The sequence below is a fragment of the Pteropus medius genome, unplaced genomic scaffold (genome assembly GCF_902729225.1).
Source record: "Pteropus medius unplaced genomic scaffold, Ma_sr-lr_union100, whole genome shotgun sequence".
Classification (NCBI taxonomy): Eukaryota; Metazoa; Chordata; class Mammalia; order Chiroptera; family Pteropodidae; genus Pteropus; species Pteropus medius.
In genome coordinates this window covers 882,832-908,414 of record NW_024356248.1, presented here as the reverse complement: position 1 = coordinate 908,414, position 25,583 = coordinate 882,832, and the positions used below count along the sequence as shown (strand labels likewise).

At 46.1% G+C, this 25,583-nt stretch overlaps 1 protein-coding gene, 1 long non-coding RNA gene and 1 pseudogene across 10 annotated transcripts in view; all 3 read left to right on the top strand.

Annotated features, from left to right (window-relative positions):
* Positions 1-25,583, top strand: part of MARK2 (microtubule affinity regulating kinase 2) — a 52,949-nt gene that overhangs the window by 5,954 nt on the left and 21,412 nt on the right. The gene's annotated exons all lie outside the window — the stretch shown is intronic.
* LOC120600603 (uncharacterized) lies at positions 2,909-5,786 on the top strand. Its single transcript, XR_005652239.1, has 2 exons — positions 2,909-3,776; positions 3,900-5,786. It is a non-coding gene; the product is annotated as an uncharacterized LOC120600603 (long non-coding RNA).
* On the top strand, positions 12,183-12,298 carry LOC120600942 (uncharacterized; annotated as a pseudogene).

Genomic DNA, 25,583 nt, shown 5'->3' with positions numbered 1-25,583 from the left:
GTTTCCATTTCTTTCCCGGAGGAGGCGGGATCCCCATTCCTTCTCTTGCCCATTAGACCTGCTCCTTTTTAGGGGGAATAAATAGGCTGGATCCCTTCATCTAAATGTCTGTTTTTGTCTAGAGTGTTTGAAGTTTCTCGGTCACTGTGGGGAATTCTCTCCACAAATGTGTGTCTTTGGGTTGGCACTCATTTCCCCCACTTACGTTTATTCCTTACATTTCTCATTAGAAAATAGTGAAAAGAACAAAAACAGATGTATTTATTTTTCTGCACAAAATGATTAATTTTAGGCTTATAAAGCCGCAGAATCACAAGTTTGGTGGGAGATAGGGTGAGATAGACACTGATGTTGGTGGGTAGGTGAATGCTGAGGGACCGCGTGGGGTGGGGGGAGAGGGAGAGGGAGGGAGGAGAGGAGGGGTGTGTTTAATGGCTGGCTCCAAGCCACCTTTTTCTTTTTAACATAAGGAAGGCGGAGTAGACCAGAGGCTTCTCTGTAGAACCAGTCAAGCTGGTTTTGAGCAGCCTCGGCCTATTTTTCTGTGTTCTTTGGGAAGTTGGCAATACAAAGGTCTGCCTCCTCTGGGGCTCTGCTCATTGAGGCGTAAGTTTGGCCGGAGTCTGTAAACAACCCCTTCCCCCTAATGCTGAATGGGTCTCTGAGCTGGGCCTCTCCACGCGAGTGGGCTTTCCCCACACCACACGCACCTCAAGGTAACTTTGCCTTATACACTTTTGACCTTAAGCTCAAAGATACAGCTCCTTTGCTTGGGCTCCCCTGGCAATTCACAGCTTGGCAAAAGGCCTTCACCCTGGCTGGGGGTAGGGGGTGGGTGGGGGGTGGGACTGGGTCTGTGATTGGCTCCCCATTTGTGGATCTGGAAGGGAATCTGGATTCCTGACTCTTGGCTGTCGTGATCTGCCTGCTAAACCCAGTGGGACCCCAGACCTTTTGGCTCGGTACTGTGGGACTGTCCGTCCAGGCCTGCAGGGGAAGAAAAAAGGAGAGAGTAGTGTTTGGTCTTTGGCAGCTCAGCAGGTACTTCAGCATGGGGAACAGTTTGAGTTTGTCCCTGATCAAGGTACCTGTAGGAAAGGTGGGAGGCATCAGTCACCACATGCTGGCACTTCTTCAACAGTAGTAAAGAAAGGACACAGCAGATTCTGAGGCTCCTGCGACCCTCAGTGCTGCTAATGTAGCAGGATTGTTTTCCTGGTCTCCCACTAAGAAAACTCCCAAGTCTGGAAGTTCGGTAATGAGTGAGCAAGGCTACCTGCTAACAGCTCCAGCCCATGCCCTGTCCTTCCGGGCACGCAGACTGCTCCTGTTGCTACTGCAATGAGATATTTATTCATTGCTTCTCCTGAGCGCCATTTTGCTGGGGGTTTTGTTTTGGTTACTGATAATCCTGTATGGAGAGTAGCCCCCTTTTTCCTTCACTTTCTTTAGATCCAAGGGTCTATCGGCCTTTCCTCACCCTGTCACTTCCCCACTTCCCGTCCACAGATGGCCATCATTTGACTGTTTTTGCATGTAGTGTTGGTAGCACTTGTGGCTTATTGCTTTGTTTTTGCCCACAAGAGTTAGAATTACTGGTTCTCCAGTCACAGGAAGTGGGCCTCCTTAGGCCCTCTTGGTCTAGCATAGCTTCCGATTGAGTCGAGCTTATGACAGAGTTGAAAGGAGATCCCAGCGCTTTTGGACTTGAGTGAGTGGTTTTGTTGTGATTAGAGCAGGCTCTGCAGCTTGATTCCCTGTATTGGAATCTTGGGTCAGCCCCTATTGTGACCTTGGGCTTATTTAACAACTCTAGGCCGGTTTGCTCGTCTGTAAAAAAAAAAAGGAGTAATAATAGTACCTATCTTATAAGTGTAGTTGTTGGGGGTGTTAATAGAGTTTATGACTGTCAAGCACTTAGAATAGTGCTTGGCAGGACGTAATCATCATCATCGCTGTTCCAGTTGAGCAGCTTAGTGGATTTTCTCTGAGTACCGTTCGGTGTAAGGGCTATACACTGGAATTTCTCTGTCATTGATCACAAGACTTTTAGTCTCTTCCAGCCATAGGGGTCCCATAGGTGCTTTTTCTAGCATTAAAAAAAATTTTATAATTTATATTATTTATTTTTACTAATTAGCTATCTGAAAGAAAATAGAATGCTGTTGGAAAGATTTATTTCGAGAGCACTTAAAAAAAGATAGTTCATTTATTTATAAGTATCAATATTAGGCCATTTTTATTGATTAAAGAAAAAAAAGCCACACTACCATCTGCCTGCCCATATTTCTGTGTCTCGAATGTTGGTGATAGTGGTGGATCTGCAGCCTCATCTATGGCCGGAAGGCCAAATCCGAAGTGACCAGAGCATAGGCTTTTCCGAGTGGGAGGAGGCCCCGCAGAGGGCAGGGATTTCTTTCATCCTGTTCCTTTCTTCAAGTGCAGTATTTACCTTTGGCACCAGGAGAAAGCTCCCTGTGTCTCTTAAAGACCACACGGGAACTTAGCAGCTAATGATTTTAGGTTCCTTTTTCACTAGCAGAGAGGCCTTCAAGGGCAGGTTCCTGTTACCTCTGTTGGCTCCTCTGAAGTGAGAAGAAAGCCTCCCCTTTGTGAGGCCTGGAAGGGTGGCAGCTATTTCTCAGCTGCTCCTGTGAGTTTGTGGACTTTGAATTTGAGGCTGAGATTCTGGTCTCAGTTGGTTCCTTGTTCATCTTCATTGCTGGCCACTGCTAGAGCCTGAATACCTGGTCAGAATAGCAAGAAAGTTGTGCAGTTTTTTCACATTGCATCTGTGGCCAGGGGGAAAGGTAACAGTGTTGCCTCAGAGCTCAGCAGGGAATATTTCTTTCACTGTATTTTCCTCTTCCTTTTGACCCCTCTGCTGCCTTGTCTCACTTCCTTTTTTTTTTTTGGTTTGGTTTCTTTGAACTCCCTTCCTTCATTATCACTCGCCATATATAGGGTTTTCATCTCTGTGTCCCACTCTGCCTTACCTGTTTCTATGCCTCTTTTGTGGCGTAGCTCAGGAGGGGAATTTTGATAGTCTGAGATCTCCTTCATGTATAGAATCCCAGAACCACCCAGTCCTTTCTTTCTCCTATTCCTCTGATTTCTGTAAAGTTAAGGATTCACTGCTTTAGAAAACATTTTCTTTTTATGTCTCTAGACCCACCTTCCTCAGTAAAGCCAGGCTTGGCAACCTGATAACTTACTAGGGAGGACATCCCAGTTTCCCTGGTGACAGGGTCTAAGCTGTTTCCTCTGGCCTATCAGGAATGCCATAACTCTAGACCCTGTCTTGGGAGAAAATTGAGGAGGCACTTGTTAATTTCGGTAGTGCAGTATTGAACTTGGTTCTCAAAGTGTGGTCTGGGGACGCTGGGGGGTCCCTAAGACCCTTTCAGTGGTACATGAAGTCAGAATTATTACATTATAACACTAATGCAGTATTTGCCTTTTTTGTCCACTCACTCTCTTACCAGTGTACAGTGGAGTTTCCCAGAGGCTAAATGATGTGTGTTGACATCATCACTCTTTGTGAATGAAATGTGTGTTTCTGTATTCTTGTGTTTTCTAGAATTTTTAAGATAATACTTTAAGGCATAAATAAGAGTGTTTTCAATGATGAACGCAGTTTGTTCTCAGTACTTCTACTGTGCCCTTAATAGCTTTCTTTGGTTGTATCTGTAATCTCTGCAAACCTCATTATTATTCAATAAATTATTATTTCAAAATCCCAGCATTTTCCTGGCACCTTCAAGGAAACATAAGAAGTAAGTACGTGTAAAACCTTGGGAAAACTTCTCATTTCTAAACCATTTACAACTTATTTTAGCACTTGATTCTGTTTTATCTAAAAATAGAAGAAAATTTATAATATTTCTCTTATATTTAAGGATGGATTGTTGGCTTAAAAAGGGAGATTAGAAGAATTGCTTTCTCAACACATAACTAACTGTCACCTCTATTTACTGAAATGGATGTATGAACAAGTAAAAGGGAGGCATCTACTCAGAGAAACTGGGCAAAACTGTAAATAAGAAATGAAAAAAAAAAGAAATCACAATGAAACCTGTCTTCTCAGCTTCATAGATGTTAATAATGCACCTTGTGTCTGCGCAACAGAACATTTTCATGGCATGGTACAGTGCCAATTAAGTTGCGGCATCATTGCAAGGCCCATCGTTCCGAGTTTAGAGAAAAAGGAACTGAATGTTTTAGGTGTACACACCGTGAACTATTCCTTCAAAGCCAAAATGTATTCCATATTCCAGTTTTTCAACCTAGAAATGAAAAAGTCACTGAAGCCCCTTATATGATAAGTCATCACAGTGCTTCGGCTGGAACGGTGTACCCAGTACCTGAGAGCCTAAAAAAGTCTTGAACAGCTGACATTCCCGAATGCCCACTGGATGACAAGTTAGTTAGCTTCAGGGTCCCGCCACAACTTCACTTGTTACCACCGCTTGTCGAATTAAAGATTTAGCTGCAAACATGCAGATTGAATTAATATCTTATTTACAGAATTTTACTTTCACCTTACCAACGAGCACATTTATAGACATAGCTCAACTTGTACCAGCACCAGCTATGCTTCAAAGAATATTTTCTGTTATGTGAACGCTCAACAGCCAACACAAGTGGTGATAAATATGAAAGAGTTGAATAACTTTTTTGACTCCGATGGTTTATCCTGGAATGACTTCGTTTCCATTTGCTCCGTGGGTGCAGCAGCAACGGCAGAGAGAACTGCTGGCCCCTTATATGAGTCAAGGCAGCGGCCACAGGCTACTGGTGGCCGGTGTCCTGGACTTCCGTTCCTTCCACACCAGTGGTTAACAAAAAAAAGCCATTTTCACTTAAGAATGTCCTGGATGAAGCACTAAAAATTATTAATTTTTATGAAGCTCAGCCCTCTAGTAAAGATTTCTTTTCTGAGTGGTGAAATGCAGAGTCCGTGGAACGCTGCGGCTGCACGTGGTGCAGGGCTGGCTCAAGGAAGCACACGTGTGTGTGGGAGCAGAACCAGCTGCACGGATCATCATTTTTACTTGAAAGAGCAATGATGGACAAACCATAGCTATTCATACTCGAGTATTTTGTGGACATTTTCTTGAAACTGAACAAATTAAGTGTGTCATCTTTGCCAGTGATAACATTCAAGTTTTCAAGCGAAAATCAGAATTTTGGAAAGTTTGTATTTGTTAAAGACTCTTTTGATGAGATTGGTGGTAAAATTAATGGAATCTGATTTTCTTTGACATTGTGTGAAATGCCAGTATTGGGAAATTCTACATGAGTCAATGGAGGACTATTTTCCAAATTGCCAGTGGGTAAAAGAGCCATTGAGAGTGCAAGATGACCAATGGATTTTAATGTAAAAGTACATAAAACTTTGATAAAATTTCAGATTGCAATTAGCCTTTAAAAACTACCACTTGTTGAGTTTTGGTCTAGTATCAAAGAAGGAAATTCTCAGGATATGAATGGCTGTTAAACTCCATTTTCCAACTTTGTGAAGTGAGTTTTTTTTTTCCCATCTTTGAACCAAAGCAACATATTGAAACACATTGAACGCAGAAGCAGATTTTAGAAGTCGACTCTCTCCCATTCAGGCAGGCATTAAAGAGAGATACAAGAATGTAAAAGAATGCAGCTCCCATTGTGAATTACATTTTGTTTTAGAAAACATAGTTTCTTCATTAAGAATAGGTTATTCGTGTAAACATGTAATGGTGTACTGTTATTTTAAATGAATTAATAAAAAATATTTTTTAAAATTATCAGTGTTGGTTTTTACTAAACTAACTCTCGGATAGCTATAACCCACATAAACAAAAGTTCTTTGCAGTCCCCAGTAATTTTTTTTTAAGAGTGTAAAGAGTTCTTGAGACCAAAAAGTGAGAAAACCTCTGTTGTAGACAAAACTTGATAGTCCCTCTTGGGTTGGTTTCTTGTGATGACTTTATAAAGAGGCCTTGTTTATACTTCCCAGCCCCTATATAATCTCTGCTTTAGCCTCAAAGCCTTGAACTCAAGTTAGTTTACTTCCTTCTAATACATATAGCACTGGCCTTCTGAGATGTTTATTTTTGTTGTTTTATCTGTGGTTTGTTTGTTTATTCTTTTCCCCCTCTTTTTTCCTTCCTTAATTTTTTCTTTTTCTCATTTTCCCTTTTATTTTTAAATTTTCTCATTTTTTCTAATTTTCTCTTTTTAAAATCTTTTATTCTTTTTAGTTTGTTAGTATTTTTGTTTTTGGGGGGGTTTTGGTCTGGCCTTGTGTTTTGCTTGCATTATAAGATCAGTTCATTGGGTGGACTTTGGTGTGTGAGAAATTGTGGTTTGGAAGGTATAGTTTTTCTATTAAAATTATGTTTACATATAATGGGTTTATTAATGTTATTTAAAATGAATGGATACATATTTAAATCTCATTAATTTCTAATGCATTAAATATTGATAGGTATAATGTATATAATCAAAAGCTTTTGGGGACAATCATTTTTAATAGTACAAAGGGGTTCTGAAACCAAAAAAATCTAAGAATCGTGATTGTAGACAACACTTGGGTTAATTCTCCCTGGCTTTGGTTGGTCAGTTTCTGGATAATTTCATAAACGGTTATATTGCAATTCCCAGCCCGTTTAGTCCTGGCTGGGCCTCAGGAAGGCACTTGCTGCCTTGGTTTGCTGTGGTCCTAGCAACACGAGGAAGTTTGTTCTCTGATCCCAGGGACTTTGACCAAAGTTGGCTCATTTCCTCCTCCGAATACATAGCATTGGCCTTGTGAGGTTTTTTAAAGTTAAATTTTATTTTTTAAATTTTGAGATAATTTTAAACTTAGAAGTGTTGCAGAAATACTCCAGAGAGTTCCTGTACGTTCTTCACCCAGTTTCCTCTTATATTAACATCTTATGTAACTATAGAGCATGTATCAAAACTAAGAATTACTCTTGGTATAATACTATTTACCAAAGTATATAACTCATTCAGATTTCATCAGTTTTTCCACGGATGTGCTTTTTTTGTTCCAAGGTCCAGTCCAGGATCTCACACTGCATTTAGTTGTCATGTCTCCATAGTTTCCTCAAATCTGTGACCATTTCTTAGTCTTTCCATGCCATTCATGATGCTGACAATTTTGAAGAAAACTGGTCAGTTATTTTATAGAATGTTCCTCAGTTACAGTAGTCTGAAACTTTCTCATGGCCTTCTCAATGTTAATTTCATTTTTTTTCATTGTGATAAAATACACATAACATACAATTTATATTTTAATAATTTTTAAGCATACAGCCCAGTGGCATTAAGTACATTCACAATGTTATATAACCATCACCACTATTTCTAGAACTTTTCCCATTATCTCAAACAGAAACTCTGTATCAGTTGAATAATAACTCCCTATCTCCCCTGCCCCCAGCCTCTGGCAACCTCGATTCTACTTTCTATGTGTATGAGTTTTCCTATTCTAGATATTTCCTGTAAGTGGAATCATACTGTAGTTTTTCTTTTGTGTCTGATTCATTTCACTTATTGTAATGTTTTTGAGGCTCATCGATGTTGTAGCTTTAATTCCATTTTAAAAGTTAACTTTGATTTTACTATGATGATATGTATTGATTTGTTGGAAAATATAGTTATTAAGACTTGTAATGTATTTAGTAATATTATTTTAAATAAATTAATAGTTTAACATTTTTTTGGTTTTCATTATAATGCAGTAGCTATAACCCACATAAACAAAAGCTATTTGAGATCCTTAATAATTAGGAGCGTAGAGGGTTTCCAGACAGACCTGTGAGAATCACTTTTGTAGACAAGTGTGGGGTTGATATCCCTGCCCTTGATTGGTTGGTTACTTGCTGTGACCTCATAATGAGCCTTTGTTTTGCAATTCCGAGTCCTGGCTGAGCTGCCGGAAGGCACTTGCTGCTTTACTTTGCAGTTGTTCTAGCTGAGGAAGCTGGTTTTCAGTGACCCAAGGGACTTTGACCAAAGTTGGCTTGTTTCCTCCTCCTGATACAGAGCATTGGCCTTTTTTTTTTCTATTCCATTAAAAAGATCATTTGGCTTACTTGGATTTCATTATGACAGTAGATTTTTTTTTAGGCTTATGTGTTGGCTATTGGTCAATTCCAAATTTGAAAATTGCAAAGCTTGCTTAGCCTCTAACCTTGAAGAACCTTGGTGCCTACAATAGCTGAAGGCGTGTAGGCCCCAGTCAGTCGCTAAGCCAGAACACACAACAGGCTGTGTCCTAGGTGGCTGTAGAGCCTACACACTTCGTTCAATTTCTTCTGTACTTAAATTTTTGTTAGCCCTGTTTCTTAACGCCTGCCAAATCCCACACTTCTGGAGGTATACTTTATTGTCTCTTGTCAGAGGTTAGCAGATTTGGTGTCTGTAACAGCGTGTGAACTTTATCGTTGCTCTATGAGTCTTTAAGAGACAGATCAAATTGCATTGGATATATAGTTCTAAACTGTTATCATTCTTGACCTCGTTCTTGTGCTTGTACTCATCCTCCAACTTCTGTAGCACCTCTGACTTTTGAAAGCTTCCCTTAGTACCATTAAGAGTAGACCTTTGGGCCTCCTCTATAATAGTCACTTGGAACAGCTTTAAGCACATTTTTTTAAATGATCTCATTGCCTCAGGATCACTTTTCATTGGAATCATTTTTTTAAAAACGAACTAATCAAGTGCTTAACCTATATCAGTTTGAGTCTACATATAGACTCGCAGGATTATAGGTCCATTTCCCCTCAGTCAGCAAGTCCCATAATCCTGTGCTTTTTACACAAAGCATATTTCTTTTCAGATTCACATGTGGCTTTCATTTCAATTCCAAAATTGAACTTGATGTGCTTTTTTTCTCTCTCCGGCCGCTGGTTCGTGTGGAAGATAGACTTTTGCTTTCAAAGGGGATTTGTTCACTCTATTAGCTAAGGCAGTGACTCAATAACGGTGCCTTCTGGATGGCCCTCTAAGTACATTACTCTGTTCCAAGTGGCTGGGAAACTCTTAAAGGGACTGGACTGAGTACTTGAAGAGTAGAGAATACCCCCCACTAGTTCCCACTCATGGTGTGCCCTGAGGCTCGTGTCTTTAGCTGTAGACATAATAACAGCTAACATTTATTGAGCACGCACTTTGTCCCAGATCCTTGTTTAGCTGTTTTACATTCATCAATTCATTTAATCTTTGTGAGATAGTAAGTCTTATTGTTTTCCCCACTTTACAGGTAAGGAAACAGGGCCCAGAAATGTTGAATAACTTGTTTAAGGTAAAAAGCCCAAGTGGTCCAGCATATGTGTGGGTGTCAGAGTCCTTGGTCCGGGCTTTGGTTGTGTCCAGGCACGAGAAGATAGAGGCTCCTTAGGATTAGCTCCCAGCCAGTGTGGGGAAAAGCGTCTTTCCTGGCTTGGCTTTAGGGTCGTGTGGGCGCACTTCTGCCTGACTCTTTCTGCCCTCACTGGCCTATTGTCACAGTGGCACCAGTGGTGGAGATGTATGCAGCAGATGCTGCTCTCTGGCTGACCTCCCTGGTCTTGACTGCACCATATAAGAGCTGTGGGAAACTTAAAAAAAAAAAAAAAATCCTGGCTTCTTATTCTCCCCTTTATCTCTTTTCATCTTCTGGAATCTCTTTTCATCTTCTGGAATTTCAAGAACTCCTTTAGAAAAGCCAGAGGCCTGACACCTAACATAGGTAACCAACAAGTAGTAAGCACCCCACAGCATAGAACAGTTTGGATTCCTAGATTTGACTGCCCTGCACTGTGGCACCCATGAAATGCCGTGATTCTTTCTGTAAGCGCTCTTCCTTTCCACCACACAAAAGAAAAAAGAAGAAAGCTTTTGTGTGTGGTTTTTAACTGTGTACGTGTTATCCCTATGAAACTAACATTCTCTCTTGACAACCTACATGCCACTTACACACGCAGAGCCCCAGAGCTACTTGCTTGTAGCCTTGACTTCCAAGGACACCGAGCGTCGGAGCTAGGAGTGTGCATTTGGGACCTGCCAGTACAATCCTGGCAGCTGAACTCTGGCCATCCTGCTGCGTCTCTCTATCCCATTGCCGTGTAAAGTGCCACCAGCTCCTGTTTGCTTCTGTTTGGTCTTCCTTTTGGTTCACCTCTCTCCTTAAGCTAGTCTGCATAGCTAAGCATGTGGTCCGCCCAGACATCTGCAGTTGTTTCTTAGTGAGAGTGATTGCCGTGTGTGCCTCTGTGGAATTTCAGTTAACTTGAGTTTATGAGTTTATGGTTTGATTTACTCGTTCGTCTCACCCTGGCAATAGCGCTTTTTCTTTTATCCTGTTAGAGGTTTTGATTTTTATTAGCAAAGTTCTAAAATTTCGAGCCTACTTTAAGATAGCTCCGTGGGGTGAGGATAAAGAGGTGAGCCGCTGCCCTTGATTTAAGCATCACTTATCCACATGTGCCCCTCTGCTCCCCTAGCAGGGAGAGGCAGTTCTACTGTATGATTGTATTTGTGTTCAAACCTGATTCATTTCTCCAAGATCACAGTTTTATGCCATTTCTAAATTATTTTAGAACCCATCTTTTTGTTAAAGTGGAAAAACCAAGGTCCACATAAATTAGTTTGACAAGCACAGCTGTCTCACGAGTGGTTCTGCCCCCTCCCTGTTTCCTGTCTGGACACATTTCTAACAACAGAGGTAGCTGCTGTTCACACGCAGGTATTCTTCAGTGATGCGGGCCACTGCCTCCTCGGAGAGCGCATGGCAGCCTTTTCTTGCTAATGAAAAGGCTGTCATAATGGGTTAGGTCCATAGGGGCTCTGCCCTTCTGTACTTGTATTCCCAGGGAGAAAAAAAATCTACCTTAATTACCACATCACACTGGCAGAGAGGTGTGGCTGCTAATTGATTAAATGACAGTCCTTTGCATTGATGTGGAACTGCTGGGGTTGTTTTGTTTTTGAATAAATGTGTAGATTTGAGCTGGGGAAGTTTATTTTGGAGAGATGAAGATCTGTATAGGGATTTCCCTTTATTAAGCTCATGTCTTTGGTGCCATTTCTCTGTCCTTATTTTCTAACTCGGTAGTAAGAAGCACTCAGCTTTTGTTGCCATTTGGGTGCAGGTGATGATGAATAATGTCTTTTTCTCCCCGCGCCTCTGGTGTTCTCCCTTTCTGTTTGGTAGCACCAGATTCCTTTATTTGGTTTGGTTTTCATTCCTTCCTTCTGTCTTGGAATGGTCTAACCCTATTCTGAAATATATTTTTCAGATAGTGTTTAAAAGCAAACACCCTGCCTTAAAACCACAGAAACTGCTTGTGAAACAGCCGATAGGGCAAGCTGCCAAATCCACACTATTAAAACCAATCTCTTAATGACAAAATGTCAAACACTGATGTTAAACCTTCATTATGATTGTGGTGTGAGGGTTTTTCTCAATAATAAATGTTTAGGTGCTGAGCTCCCAGTTTCACATTCAGAATGCTTACATTATAAAATTCTTCGTGGCAGACCATTCCAGAAGAGTCTTGTGTAGCTAATCTGCTGTTGACTGTACAGGAAAGGTTTTAAACAAACCAATTCCCATTCCCCCTCACCTACTTTTTCTTTTTTTTTTTTAATTTCAGGAAGTGGTTTTCTTTTGAGGTGATACAGACCAAGCACCAGCCTTTCCCATTTTTAAGATAGAACTAGCTAGCTGTTTTTTACCCCAGTCAAGTAGGACTTGAGCCTTAATCTTTATCCCTGGGCTCCGAATTAACTGACTTCTTTTCTTTTCAGATGGCATAGAATCTTCTCTATTTGTCTAGGCAGTGTTATGTCTTTCCACATACTTTCAGGAATGAGTGTTTGTCCCTCCCTGCTACCTTCCAAAAGCGCTCTGACACTGCTGGTAGCCTGATGGGTAAGGGTACCACTTAAAGACTGGTATCGGTGGGCACTGAGCTGATACTGACTGAATGGCAGTTAAGGAAGGAGACCAGGCTTGACAACCAACAATTGGGAAATAATAGGAAAAGTGTATAAACGTGTCTGCCTAGTCACAGGCAGCACCGAGATGTGGTGGTTCCAGATGCAGGGCTTCAGAAATTCCTTCCAGGACGGGGTTCCATAGTGTAGCACTTAGCGTGTCTGCATGCAGAAGGTCCTGGGTTTGTGCCCCAGTGGAGCCACGGTCCATGGTCTACGGCCACGCCACCCTGAACAAGCCCAATGTCTGATCTCGGAAGCTAAGCAGGATCAGGCCTGGTTAGTACTTGGATGGGAGACCACCTAGGAAGACCAGGTGCTGTAGACATAAATAATAATAATAATTATAAAAGAAATCCCTTCCAAATCTTTTCCTCTTGTGTTCCATTGCCGGGTGCTTTTTCTGACTTCATTTCCATGACTTGAGTCCTGAGCAGCTTTTTTGACTGTTTACTCTCTTTCCTTATCATCTTTGCTGGCGTATTGGGCCTGTCCCCAGTTTCTCGACGGGGGTTAGGTGAGGAAGGCTAAACGATTGATTCTGCAGTGAGTCTCCTTGGGTTGTCTCCCTCCGTCAGCGTCACACGACTCGCACCATGGTCAACTCAATGGGCCAGCATCCCCATTCACTGAAACCACGGAGTTTTAGGTAGAGCTCAACAGCACTCATGGTCCCAGCTAGAAGTGAGACCTGGGATCTTCAGAGCTCTCAGCCTGTGGTTCTTCTGAAAAATAACAAAAGCCACAGACTTCTAGCAAATTGGGGGGACTAGGTAGACTGTAACTTTAGTTCCTGGATTTGGCCTCATATCAGACTGTGTGCTTTGTGCTTATCTCTTCTACTAGACAATGAACTCTTTTGGAAGATGGGCTGGATTTTATCCTCCTCTGTATCTTTTCCTCCCCTAGGGTCTTCAGATGCTTTGTGTGTGGTCATCTCTCAATTATTTGTGAAATAATAAGAAATATTATAACATGGACGTTATTCTCCACTTGTAACCACCCTTGGGGAAGTGTGATCATATTGATTTGTAAATCAGACATCTATCCAATTTTTGGCCATATAAGTCACAAGTCTTAATTGGTATCTTAAGAAGTGTAATAATGACCAAAAAGAACTTTTTAAGGATGAGAAGATGAGGGAGAAGGTTTATACCATTACTGGATTGTGATAAGAACTCGGGAGAATGCGCCGCTAAGGAAACTCTGCCTGGCTTTCTGAAGTAGGGACCTGCGCCAGAAAGGCAAGCCCCCCTGGTTTTGCTGAGTTCTGGCCCATGGTATCTGTGGTGATATTGTTGCTTCTGGTTAAATTGGCCTCATCCTTTCCTCTTTTACGATGGGTGGGCAGGTACACTGAGGGGTGAGAATTTTGTCCCCAGATGGTGAGATCACGTGTGTCACTGTCAGCGGGCCAGCGTCAGTTACAGTGGGAGAAGGGCTCCGGCGCTCGGCCCAGGAAGGACTGCATTCACGCCACCTCAGCGCCTGGCGAGGGTGAGGCCCAGATTTGTCTTTGAGCATCTTGGGAGATCTTTTGCTTTTCTGAATTGACCAACAGCTGTGAGGAAATTGGGCACCACGTTTTCCAGGACCATTGTGGATAGGGCAAGAGTGAGAAGGCCGACCATTTTCTCCTTTCTTTTTGATTCCCTGGTCTTTGTGACTCAGGGTGTGAAAGCTCCACCTGATTTTTGAATCTCCAGTTTTTGAGCGGATGCAGAAGGCGGCAGCCGTATAGGGTGGTAGAAAAACGACTCGTTGGACTGGTCTGCTGGGACCCGCCTCCCCCTTCCCCTACTCTGGGCAGGGAAACTGAAACTGTTGCTGCTGGGCTTTGCCAGGTCAGTTTCTCCTCCTGGGTCACCTACCCATGGGACGCAGCTCCCCCACCCAGGAGCCCTCCGAGGAGCCAGCTGCTGGGGAGTCATGCTGCAGGTGGGGCAGGTGCTGGTGCTAGGTGTGCCGGACCCTAACAGGCACTGCACCTACTCAGAGCAGTTCAGACCGAGGCCGCGGAGCCCTGGGGCCTGCTGCTAATAGACTCTGTGTCATGGTGCCTTTCCCTGGGCCTCGTGGCCACGTTTATGGTATGCAGAGGCTGGGAAGGGTGAGGAGCTTGTAAACTGGGTAATTGAAGTCTAGGGAGGGAAAGGATCCTTCCCCAGGGCGCACTGAGTTCAGGATTGTAGTGTTTCGAAGTCCCGTAGGTTAATTTTAAAATTTTCAGCCCTGAGCAGAAGAGATTTTCCAGTGTGTGAGCCTGGTGTCCAACGTGGCGGCACATTAGATGAGGTTTACCTAGGGAGCCAGACTTTTTGGCAGGTCGATCCTATGTAAGCCAAGGTCAGGATGTGGTCTTCAGGACATGCAGACCATGCCCACTTCCTGCTCAGGTCTCAGGGACAGGGTTGGAAGGCCTGTGAGCACAGAGGCACCGAAGCCCTCCCGTCTGCACAGGACAGATGCTCAGAGCTCATCTCCAGCCCCTTATTTTAAAAGTGGGGAAGTGCAGGTCCCAGGAGAGTGAATGATGTGTGTTGGTGGTATAGTGGTGAGCATAGCTGCCTTCCGAGAGAGTGAACAACTTGCTCAAAGTTATGTAACTTGTTTGGGTGGAGCTGGGTCTAGAATCACTCTCTTGGGGACCTTGGCACTGTACCCTGATTGCTTACACTTCAGAGGCAGTCCTGTTGCTTAAAAGGCCTTTGTGGGGGCTACCTCAGACCCCTTTGGTAGACAGGAAGCTGGGAAGGGACAAGTGGAAGGGTGGCAGGCCCCAGATCCACATACAAGTTTTGAAATCCTGCCAGCACCAGAAGGCCCTAGAGGACGGGTTTAAGGCAGTGGGCAGAGTTGTGTTAAGAGTTTGGGTTAGGAGTTTCTCCAAAAAAAAACAAACAGGAAGACCCTGACCCTGACTTTTCTTCATGGATTAGGAAAGCCTTTCTTGGGAGCCTCAGTGCCCAGGCACGGTGCCTGGGCACTGAGGACAGATGACTTAAGTCCTAGAAGTTTCCCTTAGGCTGTAATGGTGAACAAGACAGCCACCAAGAGTTGTGAAGGAGACAGGCCATTCAGGAAGCAGTGAAGTCCTAGTGTAAGAAGAGCTGACTGTCAGACTCCTGGAGACCCATGTCAGGGACCCTGTGATGTTGGAAGGATGGAGCAGAGAAAGCTTCCTGGAGGAAGTAATGTCTGAGCTGAGGCTAACCAGGAAGAAGAATAGGAGTGGACGATGGAGGGAGAGTATTCCAGGTAGTAGGAGGCTACAGCAAAGGCATGGAGATCTGAGAGAACATTCTACATTTGTAAACAAGTGACAAGAGCCCAGAGTGCTACTCTAGGAAGGGACAAGGGTGAGGCTGGGGCTTCAGGCCAGAAAATGGAGCCAGGCAGGTCATAATGCTGCTGAAGGAAAAATCCAGGAACCATGTGGGCCGAAAATCAGTTTTACATGTCTACGTATGTATGCATACGTAGACATGTAATCATATATGTACACATACATGCACACACACACAAATCTTGCGTGCGTATCTGTGTGTGTGCATTTAAGGGGTGCCTTGAATATGAAGCCATCACTTTCCACTTCCAGTGTTGGGTGCCCTGCTGAGATGACTGTTGGTGTCTCCCCGCTCCACGCCCCCAACCATGTTGTAGAGTGAAAGGCACTGGTTTTTCTGTGTGTGGGTTGGGTGGAGAGCAGGCCGTTCTAGGTTTCTGTCCTGGCTGGTTTTAGCTTTGCGGCAGGGCCGGCTGAGGATACCGTGGGGCCTCCTTGGGCCCAGGGGTCCGCAGCAGCTTCCCTCTTCTCACAGGGGAGTGGCTCACGCCTACTGCGGCCACCATAGGTTCTGCATGCTTTTCAGAGGCAGCCTGTGGAGGCTGATGGTAGCAGTTGGTGAGGAAGAGGAAGTATCTGGTGGGCATCCCTCCTGCCACTCCTCACAGACCTTTCTCTCGCTAAACAGCACCTCTCTGTGGCAGCCTTGGGCTGAGCTTTGGCAAAGGAAGAGCGCTCCCCTCCCTGGGGGAGGGTCCGTCATCTGTAGCTTCTGCTCTGCCCTTGGTGACGGACTAGATTGCACAACACAGCCAGTGAGAGTCCTCCTTCCCTCCGTTCGGTGGCAGTTGGGCACAAGTGCATGAGTGGCAGACCTTAACTTAGAGGCCTGTAGAAATGACCGTGCTCCAAACTGTAGGGTCCAGGACACAGCCAGCAAAGCGTGGGAAAATCAGTCTACACTCGGAGTGTGGGCCCTCCGCCTCGGAAGGGTATAATAGGACGGCATTTCACTTCTGACCACGTATGGATGTTGCCCTTGTAGACAACTGGGCTGTCCCCTCTCCTGCCAGGGAGCGAGTTTGGTTCCCATGCTCGTCCTGCTTTTGCCATTTCCCACTGCCTTTCCCCAGAGACCGTAAACCTGCCCACCTCCTGTTGTGTTCCAGTTCTGATAGGAGTACCATTCAAAGTTCTTGGCAGGAGACCAACCTGCTCCTGCCCGGTTGGTTCCCCTCCTTTTCCCAGTGTGTTTGATGTGCATGTTCCCCAGGGTTCTCCCGCAGCTGGTTGGCTCTGTCGTGTCCAGAGAGTGGAGCTCTCCTGAAACGGGAACCCAGCTGCTTCCCTCCCTGGTTTTAGGGGTGGGGCTTGAAAACAGAATCATGATCTCCCTTCCTCCCCCCACCCTCAACACTGCCAGGCAAACTGGAGTGACTGGCTCTGAGCCTCTGAGCCGGACTCAGCCCACCTCACTGCTCTGCATGACAGCAGCGATCTGGAGGAAGATTAATGGACGTGTGAGTATGTGAAGCACGTTACTGGCCCGGCCTGCTCCTCCGCGGCAGGTGTAGACTTATTCTGGTGTTCGGGAGACCAGGGCTCCTTGGAGGAGATGGCGACCCACCCAGGTGTGTGTCTGCCTAAGGCCACCCTGTTCTCTAACGTGTAGAGAAATAGAAGACGCTTCTAAACACCTCTGCCCTTCCAAAGAGCTTGGTGGGTGGACGGGGAGTTTAATCTTGGAATCCCTTGCAGCACAATATCCCTTTTTTCCTAAGCCAGTTGCTTTAGTTCTTAAGCTGGACTTACTACCTTCAGTTTTCATAGGAAGGTTAGGAAAGTGGTAGCTGCTCCTTTGGTAGAAAGGGCATGTTGGAGAGGGAGCGCAGGTGACCAGCGGGCATATCGTGTTCTGGCTAGAGAAAGGATACCACCCTAGCCCTCTTCTGCTGAACTCTTCAGCCAGCCATGGGAACACCCACATGGAAACATCCTCTTGCTGCTAAGGCTTGAGTGCCTAAGGCAGAGACCCCGCAGAGCAGCCCAAGCTTGCTGAGGGGAGGATCGGTTATTTAGGGGCTGTGACAAATGGTTTTGCGGAGGAGCTTTGGAGAAAGAATCTAATTTTGCAGAGCCAGGGCCCAGCATCTGCAGAATCACTGTCAAGATCCTAGACTACCCGGAGCCACAGGCTCAGGGGCTGACTGTCTGCCCCTCTTACTGTGTCTTATGGCTAGTGCTGTCATTGTCAGGTTGACCCTCTGGTCAGAACAGCCCTGACCTGGTCTGCAGACTCCCTGCTGCCTGAGCCCGTGTGACCTGGAGCTGTCCCTAATTTGTCTCCCAGTTCTGACTTTGAATAGGGTGAGAAATGGTCATTGGAAGTTCTGTTTTGGTAGTTAGATTTTTGATTGGGCATTTAGGAATCTAAGAACGATTGCTTTCTTTATCCAAATATACCCTTGAAAGCTCCCTCTTTCTTAAGCCCTACACCACATTTCTTGGTGGGCCAGGAAGGCTTTGCTTCCATATTAACTTAATTTGAGGCTCTTGATGGGGTCCTGTATTACTCATCCCTGTAGTCTCTCCACCCCCTAAAAAATCCCAAACCTTTCATACGAAGAACATCGAAAAAATTGAACAATGCCTCAAGGTCACTGGATCATAAGTGAGTGGTATTTGGCATAGTTAGCTGGTTTGGCATTTGGTGAGAGATTTCTGCTTTATATTTGAGCAAAAGATTTCTTGGCGGGAGGCCTCTGTGCTGTGTTCCCAGTGCTGGTCCTGTATAAGGGTTTGCCCCCTCCCCTCCCCTGACAGGTTGTTTTAATCCTCTTGCCTATAAACAAGTCCAGCAGAACATGTCAGGCCAGCTCACATGACCCTAGTTATCTCTTCATGGGGTAACCAGCATCAACTTGAGATACCACAGTCACTTGATGTGGTACAGCTGTCAGGGTGAAGAGGTGGAAATGCCAGGAGGAAGACTGGGTCGGCCAGGAGGGTAAATGGAAGCGATTGTGATCCTTAGGGTCAGGTAGGAAAAGTCAGCTCCCATTGACAGGAGTGAGAAAAAGAGAGCTGGACAATTTCATTCCTTCTTGCCTTTATTATTCCTGAATTCCTACTCCTAGCATCTCGTTTATCTTTCTGCTATATCTCACATCCAGTCTGCCGGGACCCAGGACATGCAGCTGGTTCAGGAAACTGCCCCTCTGACAGATGCACGCCAGTTCATGGGGTACAAAACCCAACACCAAAAATCCCACCTGCCCAGACAGTGATCTCGTTGTCTTGTGTGAAGGGCAGCTGGCGGTGGGACCCTGGCTGCCACAGAGGCTGTTGAGTCTCCAAGCCAGAGACACTTAGGTGCTGGGAGTGCAGCTAAGTTTTCACCCCTCCTCCCAAAACAGGTTTCTTTTACCTCACTACTGAAGAGGCAGCACTTCTCAGTACATAACAAGTAGGGATGCTAGCCACACTCTGTGCGTGTGTATTTCTTAAATGCTACTCACATTTCCCATTGTGACTATTAATTTGCAAAATTTCCAAGTTCAGATTATCTAGAAAATCTTGGCACAATTGCTGACATTGTATATATCAGGAGCTGTGTTGTGTACTCTGGATTCTCCTAGGGTGAGATATATATGTTTGAAGTGTTTCTTATCAGGAGAGAGTAGAGGGGATAAAAAAACATTTGAGCCTTTTCTGCTCTGCAAGAAACCCAAGTTCAAGTCCAAGCCGTGCGAACATTGATGACCAGATCTTGGCCTTTGACTCTAGAGCTCTCTTAGGCCAGTTCAAAAAGATCCATCTCTTTTTAGAAATAGAGAGCATTTGCGGTATCATTGGGGAAAGAAGTTAGAGCCCCAAGCCATATCTTTTTCTGGTAATTGACAGATGAGTTAGGAAAGCATTTGGGATTATAATAATAGCTAGCATGTTGTGAGCATTTAGTATATGCAGACATTGTTCTAAGTATTTTGGATGGTGTTGGATAATTGATAATTTGTGCCTTAACACCTTCTCTTGGTAGAGACCCCTTTATGTGCTTGGGTCGGTCTTTGGTGGTTGTTTGGACTGGCCATAACAGAATATGTAGCAGTGGCCTTCTGCCCAGCTAGATTCTTCTGGTCAGAGGTATCCTGGGTGCATTTTTTCCTCTCAATCTTCAGGTCTTTATTTAAGTGACCATGCCTATTGGCAATTAGAGCTGCCCTTCAGGATTTGTTGGGGGAGGATCTATATTGCTTTTTGTAGAGCCATCCTTTCTTCCCTGACCTCTGAGTGAATTTGGAGGTGAAGAGCTACAGACTTGGCTGCTTGCCTCCTTCACAATAACCAGCATCGTCTTGTCTGTAGTCTGTGTAATAACATCGAACAATGCCCGAAAGTGGTCCCCTTCCTCCCAGCACCGCCTGGGCTTCCACCAGCACATGAGCTAATCTGTGCCAGAGTCCTACTCCCAGGTTTATATCAATCACGGAGGTCAGAAAGCTCAGACCCCCCAACACTGGTCCGAACACATGTCTCCCTGCTGCCTTGGCCAGCGCCAAGCCGGCCTTTTCTGGACCACTCCCTTCTCTTAGAAACCAGGACAATCAGACTCTCTCTGGAAAGATGAATTAACTATAAAAAGTGCTTTTTACAAAGGCACTTGTCATGGAAAATGGCTGTCATCTCATTTACCATACTCTGCTCCTAGGCCAAGTGCACAGACAACTAGGGGCTTCCTGGAGTAGAATTGTCATCGCCACCAGAAGATAACAGTGTTTGGCTTTGGGAGGCAACACAGGTCTAAAGTCAGAAGCTGACACGTACTCAGCTTCACTGAGAAGCTTGTGCTTTCCAATCTTCTCCACCTAACTTCTGACCAGTGAGTCCTCCTTTATCAGGCAAGCTAGCCAAGGCACCTGCCCAGGTCACAGCCACTTAGTAACAGGATCCAGCAGTCTCTGCCCTCGGCCCAGGGTTGAGACTGCAGTGGCAGCGACAGACACGGCGAGGTAGACATGAGGTATATCTCCGGCTTCAGTTGCCGAGCGGGGAGACTGTTCTAAAGAGCCTTTGCTCCAGATATGTCAGGGGACTGTCCAAGGCCCCCATTTTTTTCTCTAACTATAAGTTCTACCTGGTCTTCCTTAATTAGCTCTCCTCTCCTGTAAGGCACTTCGCAGTCAAAATTCCTTTCCTTGAGCCTCATCTCCACCTGGGTTCCTATCTCCTTAGACCTTCCCTCCTTCCCAGCCACCTCAAATGCTTTGAAGTCCCCCTCCCTCACCTCAAGTCCTCTTGTTTCAAACCTTCACCCAGGGTTTGAAGGTTAGAGAGCCCCCATTTCTGCTGCCCATGCTGCTTAGAAAACAAAGATATGTTCGCTTGGGAACACTGAATCAATTTCCTTGTTCTGGACTATGATTAAAATCTTAAGTATAGTTAATACACTATTTCAGGTACAATGGTGGGCCCTCATGGGCTACCTTGAGAACACAGACTCCATTTGTAACGTGTTTCTGTGGATAAATAGTTCCTCCTCAGAACGGAATTTTTGGTAAGTTGGGGATTTCTTGGCTAATATGCTGCAAAAGATTTGCACATGCCTTGTGGAAGTGTTCGTATCACTTTGCAGCCATAGCACCATCTATCACAAAAGTAAATTGTCCTTCTGGATGCCAAATGACAATGACAAGAAAAAAAACAGATATTCCACTTCCTACCCAGAAAGGTTGCTAGAGAGCTGTACTCGTCTTTCATGGTGGTTCTGAGGGACAGGTGAGACTGAATTCTCAATTTGGGCTGACTTGACCCATTGCCACCTAGCACCGGAAACAGGTGCCGTTACCTGCTTGGGTTTTTAACGATCCGTCTGCTGTAGGAAGAAGATAACACTTCCGCCTATGAGCAGGGACAGCCCGGTGGAGTTTTGCTTATGGAAAGAGCAGCCAGTTGGATTTTTAGCGGTCACTTGAGTGGAGCAGCCACATTGCAGCCCAGCTAGGTGGGGACAGTTCTGAGGTGAGAGCGGTGGTCACGGTCTGTTCTTCTGTTTGCAGTCTGACCTCCGGCCACGACGACTTCCGGGGCAGCAGACTTCATCCCCGTGTTTTTTTCTGACATTTCCTCCTTCGGCTCCCTCTTTGAAACTGGAGGAGTAGGTCGGCAGTTCCCTTTCCAATTCCAGAGGAAGACGGAGTGGGAGCAGGCACATGCCTTTTCAGCACCTTCCAGTGGGGCTGGGCTGGGTAGGACTCGGAAGGCCTGTGTCCCAGCGCGGGGCTGGGTTTAAGGAAACTGCACTGGAAAGGGCAGAGACAAAGGGTTAAATCTGCACCCAGGTAGAAAGGCTGTTGCATAAACGCTGTTTTTTTTTTAAGATCTCGTGCTTCTTTTTTACTTTGTGTTGGCAAAAACCCTAGGAGAAGATGGGAGATTCTGGGAGGAGATGATTATGCTGGGTGAGTCAACTGAGCTACCCAGCTGCCGTTTTTAGTTCCTTTGCTTTTTTGTACCAGGAGGCAGTTTGGGGAGGGGGGAGGGGCAGGATGGGAATGCTGATGTGTGCAGCAGGACAGGGGGCAGGTGTGTGTTGGTGACTTCTTTTGGCCTTCTAGGGTCGACAGGGCTTTATAAACAGCACGCTGGTTCAAGGAGGAAATATGAAAGCAGAGCTCTCAGCGTGGCAAACATAAATGTCTCCCACACGTCTACAAGTCACTCACTGTTGCTTCCCCAAATCAAGAGCTCCGAGAATGGCTCCAGCAGCATTCCATTGTCACAGCAAGACACAATGGTTTTGATAGCAAAGCAGTGGAGGGATTGACTGGAGAGAGGCAGAGAGAACTGTCTGAAGTGGGAGGGCCTGATGGTGCTTGGACAGCAGGGAGTTCGGAGGAGAGGGTTCCCCCAGTGCAGTGAGAGGAGGGCTTGGGCTTGATTGAGGCGGGGCCAGAGATGAGGTGTGTGGGGGGGGGGGGGGGAAGGAGTGGAGGCTCTTCTGGTCCTGGGTTGTGCCTGTATTCTGAATCTGTTAACAGTTCACCTTGGTTACCATCTTTGCCTCAAGCTTTGTGTCAGGAGACAGCACCAAGGGCCTTAACACCACCTGAGAAAGCTTGGTAGTGGAAGCGACACTCCATAGATGGCATCCATCCTTGGGACAGGAGATCTCGAGGCCACTTCCCCTCGGATATTATTGTCTGCAGCGTACACTGGTGCGGGTTTTTGGTGTGAATCCTGGAGACATCGTGAAGATGCCCCAGCACGTTTTCTCATTTTGTACACATTTATTTGTTCAGTACTTTATTGAATACTACTTCTCTGTGCTTAGGCATCGTTGTGGGCTGTGAATCAGACAGACCAGGGTCCCTCCCTTTGTAGTGTTCCCTAGTGGGAGGGAGTGACAGTAACCAACCAACTTCAAAGGGCAACTGATGCCTTGAAAGAGAGGAAGGGGGTCTCATGACAAGAGGTTTGATCTTCCTTCCTCTGCCCTTGTTTTATTTATCTCCTTGGGAGGGGAGGGGGTAGGATCAGAAAGTTGTACTACTTTGATTCCATAAGTATTTTAACATGGGCTATCTAGGTGCAAGCACCGTTAGCACAGAGGCGTGTAAGACTCTGGCTCTGACTGCTCAGAGCGCATGGAGACGTAGAGTCAGAAGAGATGGATGGGTACAACAAGTGGGAGAGTCCAGAGACGGGAAAGATCACTCTTAGCTAAGAAGGTGTCTGGAGAACTCTTTGAACAAAAGGATTGAGGATAAACAAGGGATGAGAGGGTTTACTTACCTGGATCACTTAAAAGAAGGCATTATATGATAGCTGGAGCTTTACATTGAGTGCGTGTGTATCTGTGTAGCTCTTCATACCGTGGTTCTGCTCCCTTTCCTACACCGCAGCCAGAGTGGTGGAGCTGGGGTCCCACCGCAGGTCTAACTCCAGAGGACGCCCTTCACCACCACACCAGATACAGCCAGACAGCGTGCTAAAAACATATATTACTTGGCAAAGAAAGGGAAGTTAGAGGGAGGCCCAGGCACCTCAGCTGCACTGGTTAGTTTCCATCAGCTCCCCACAATCTTCTGTAAAGTGAGCCAAACCTTTCTGCTGCAGGCTGCCTTCTGCCTCCCCCAGAGCTCAGGGCTGCTGGCAGGCTGGCGTGCTCCTGTGATATGGAGAAACTTGTTGGTCTCCATGGTTACAGTAACTCACTGGTAGGGGAGGAGCTGAATGGAGTGCGAGGCTGGCAGTGTGTGCTTCCCCCAGCCCTTGGCACCATGTGGTACGGGTATGTCAGCTGTTTCTTGGGTCTTCTCTGGGAGGAAGGAGTTAAGGAGCTGTTGAGGAAGGGAAGAACAGGCACACCTTCCTCCTCTTGGCTACTCGGAGGGCAGAGGCGTGGCTGCCTTCTCATTCACCTGCTCCTCTTGGCCCGAGTGGTTTTGTTAGGAAAGGGTCCTTTTGGTGTGACAGCCCAGCCATGGTAGAAATGTGACTTCTCCTGGTACTAGAAGGAGTACCAGCTTTGCTGCACTGGTAGTTGTCTCAGAGGACCCCTTGAGCTGGGAAACAAAGGTTCCTGCCCGAAAGTGAAGAGAGGTCGTAGGAAACGTTGCCGAGACCTTATCGCACAGGAGACACCATGGTCAGCACTGTGCGAATTTCCTCATTTCATAGTCACACCGATCCCGCGAAGTGGTTATAGCTAGTGTCCTCGTGTCTCAAGTGAGGAAACTGAGACTTAGAGATGTCAAGTAATCTTGCTCGTGTTCAGTCAGCTAGTAAGGAGCAAAGACAGGGCTCCTGCCCAGGTCCGTCTGCCTCCAGAGCCTTGCTGTGCTGTCCCACCTCCCTTTACACAGCAAGCGGAGATACCGAAGTGAGTCTCATGTGCAGTTCCCCTCCTCCAAGTTTCTAGAAGGCCGGGACCAGATCTCTCTGAACTTTGCAACTGGCTCTGGCTTGGCACTCAACAAAGGTTTGCTGAATCCCCAATGGTAACTGGGGAGTGAGATACAGACCAAACGCAGTGAGCAGATTCTCAGGAGTGAAGTGGTGCTGAAAGCTTCTGAGGCTCTGGTTACTCAGTAGAATCCACTGGGTCTGAAAAGGATCCCAGCATTCCAGGTGGCTCTGAAGACAGGAGACTGCGGGGTGCTCATTGCATCGTGGCGTCCATGCACCTAGGGGAGTGAGCTGGAGGTGGCTCGATTCTGATCTCCTGCCAGGTTCTTGCCTGCTGGTCTTCCCAGGCAGGCCCCGGCTTCAGCTGTGGCTGCTTTGAGGCCCGGCTGCAGTGCCGGTCTCCCCGCTCTGTGGTGAGGCTTGTAGCTCAGAGAGTAAAGGGCAGAGACCTTACCCTTGCTTTTGGCTTTGTGCTTCAGCTGCAGGCTCTGCTGGTCTCCTTTGTTAGGGAGGTACCCACCCTGGCTGGGAAAAGGGAATAGCCCTTTGAGTTTGACACAGCCCCACCTCCCCTCTACAATGGGGTATTAAGGGTAGGTGGGGGTCCTAGGTGGAGCTATCACAGTTAATTTCAGGGGTGGGAAGTGCATCCATCCTCTCTGCAGGTCAGTGCTTACCACAGCTTTATAAGATCTCTCCTACCCAGAATGCTCCACTGGTTTATTGACTGTTGGCAGTTGAGAATGACAGTTGCTGGGGATCAAAGGGTGCAAAGAAAGCTCCTGGATGCAGTGAAGGAGGAAGGGTTAAAGAACTAGTGACTTGCCAGGGCCACGTGACTTTTCATCTCAGTCCTACCCCATCTCTCTCCAGCCTCTCTTTGAGGTCAGTGCTTGGTACTTTCTCAGTAGAGAAAACCCCTTCCTGCCTCCTGAAAATAGGATTGGAGAAACAATCCTTCCGTCGCACTGCAAAGCCCTAGCGACTAGAGAAATAAAGCCGTTTGATCCCACTCTGGCTTCTGAGTAAAGGGGCACAGGTGGTCCCAGGCCAGCCTGGGCCCAGGGTCCAGAATAAACCCCGACGTCTTCCACTGAGATCAAGGCCCACTTTAAGGAGTGAGAGGAAGGGTCGCTATGGGACCACCTGGGTAGGCCTTCACCACTGGCCTTAACCTGACATTGGCATTCTTGTGGTCCCAGGCAGCTTTCTCACGTCTTCACATCTTGCCCCTTCTAGGCTGGAGGAAGAGCCAGGGACTTATCTTCTTTGCTGGGGGGTGGGGAGCGAGAGCAGATTAAGCATCAAGAAGAGTTGATGAGCTGGTAAAGGGGACAGCAGAGTGATGAAGTAGGCACGGAAGCCCTGGGCTCCAGTCCTAGCTCTGCATGGGAGGCTGTAGGACCTTGGACAAGTCTCT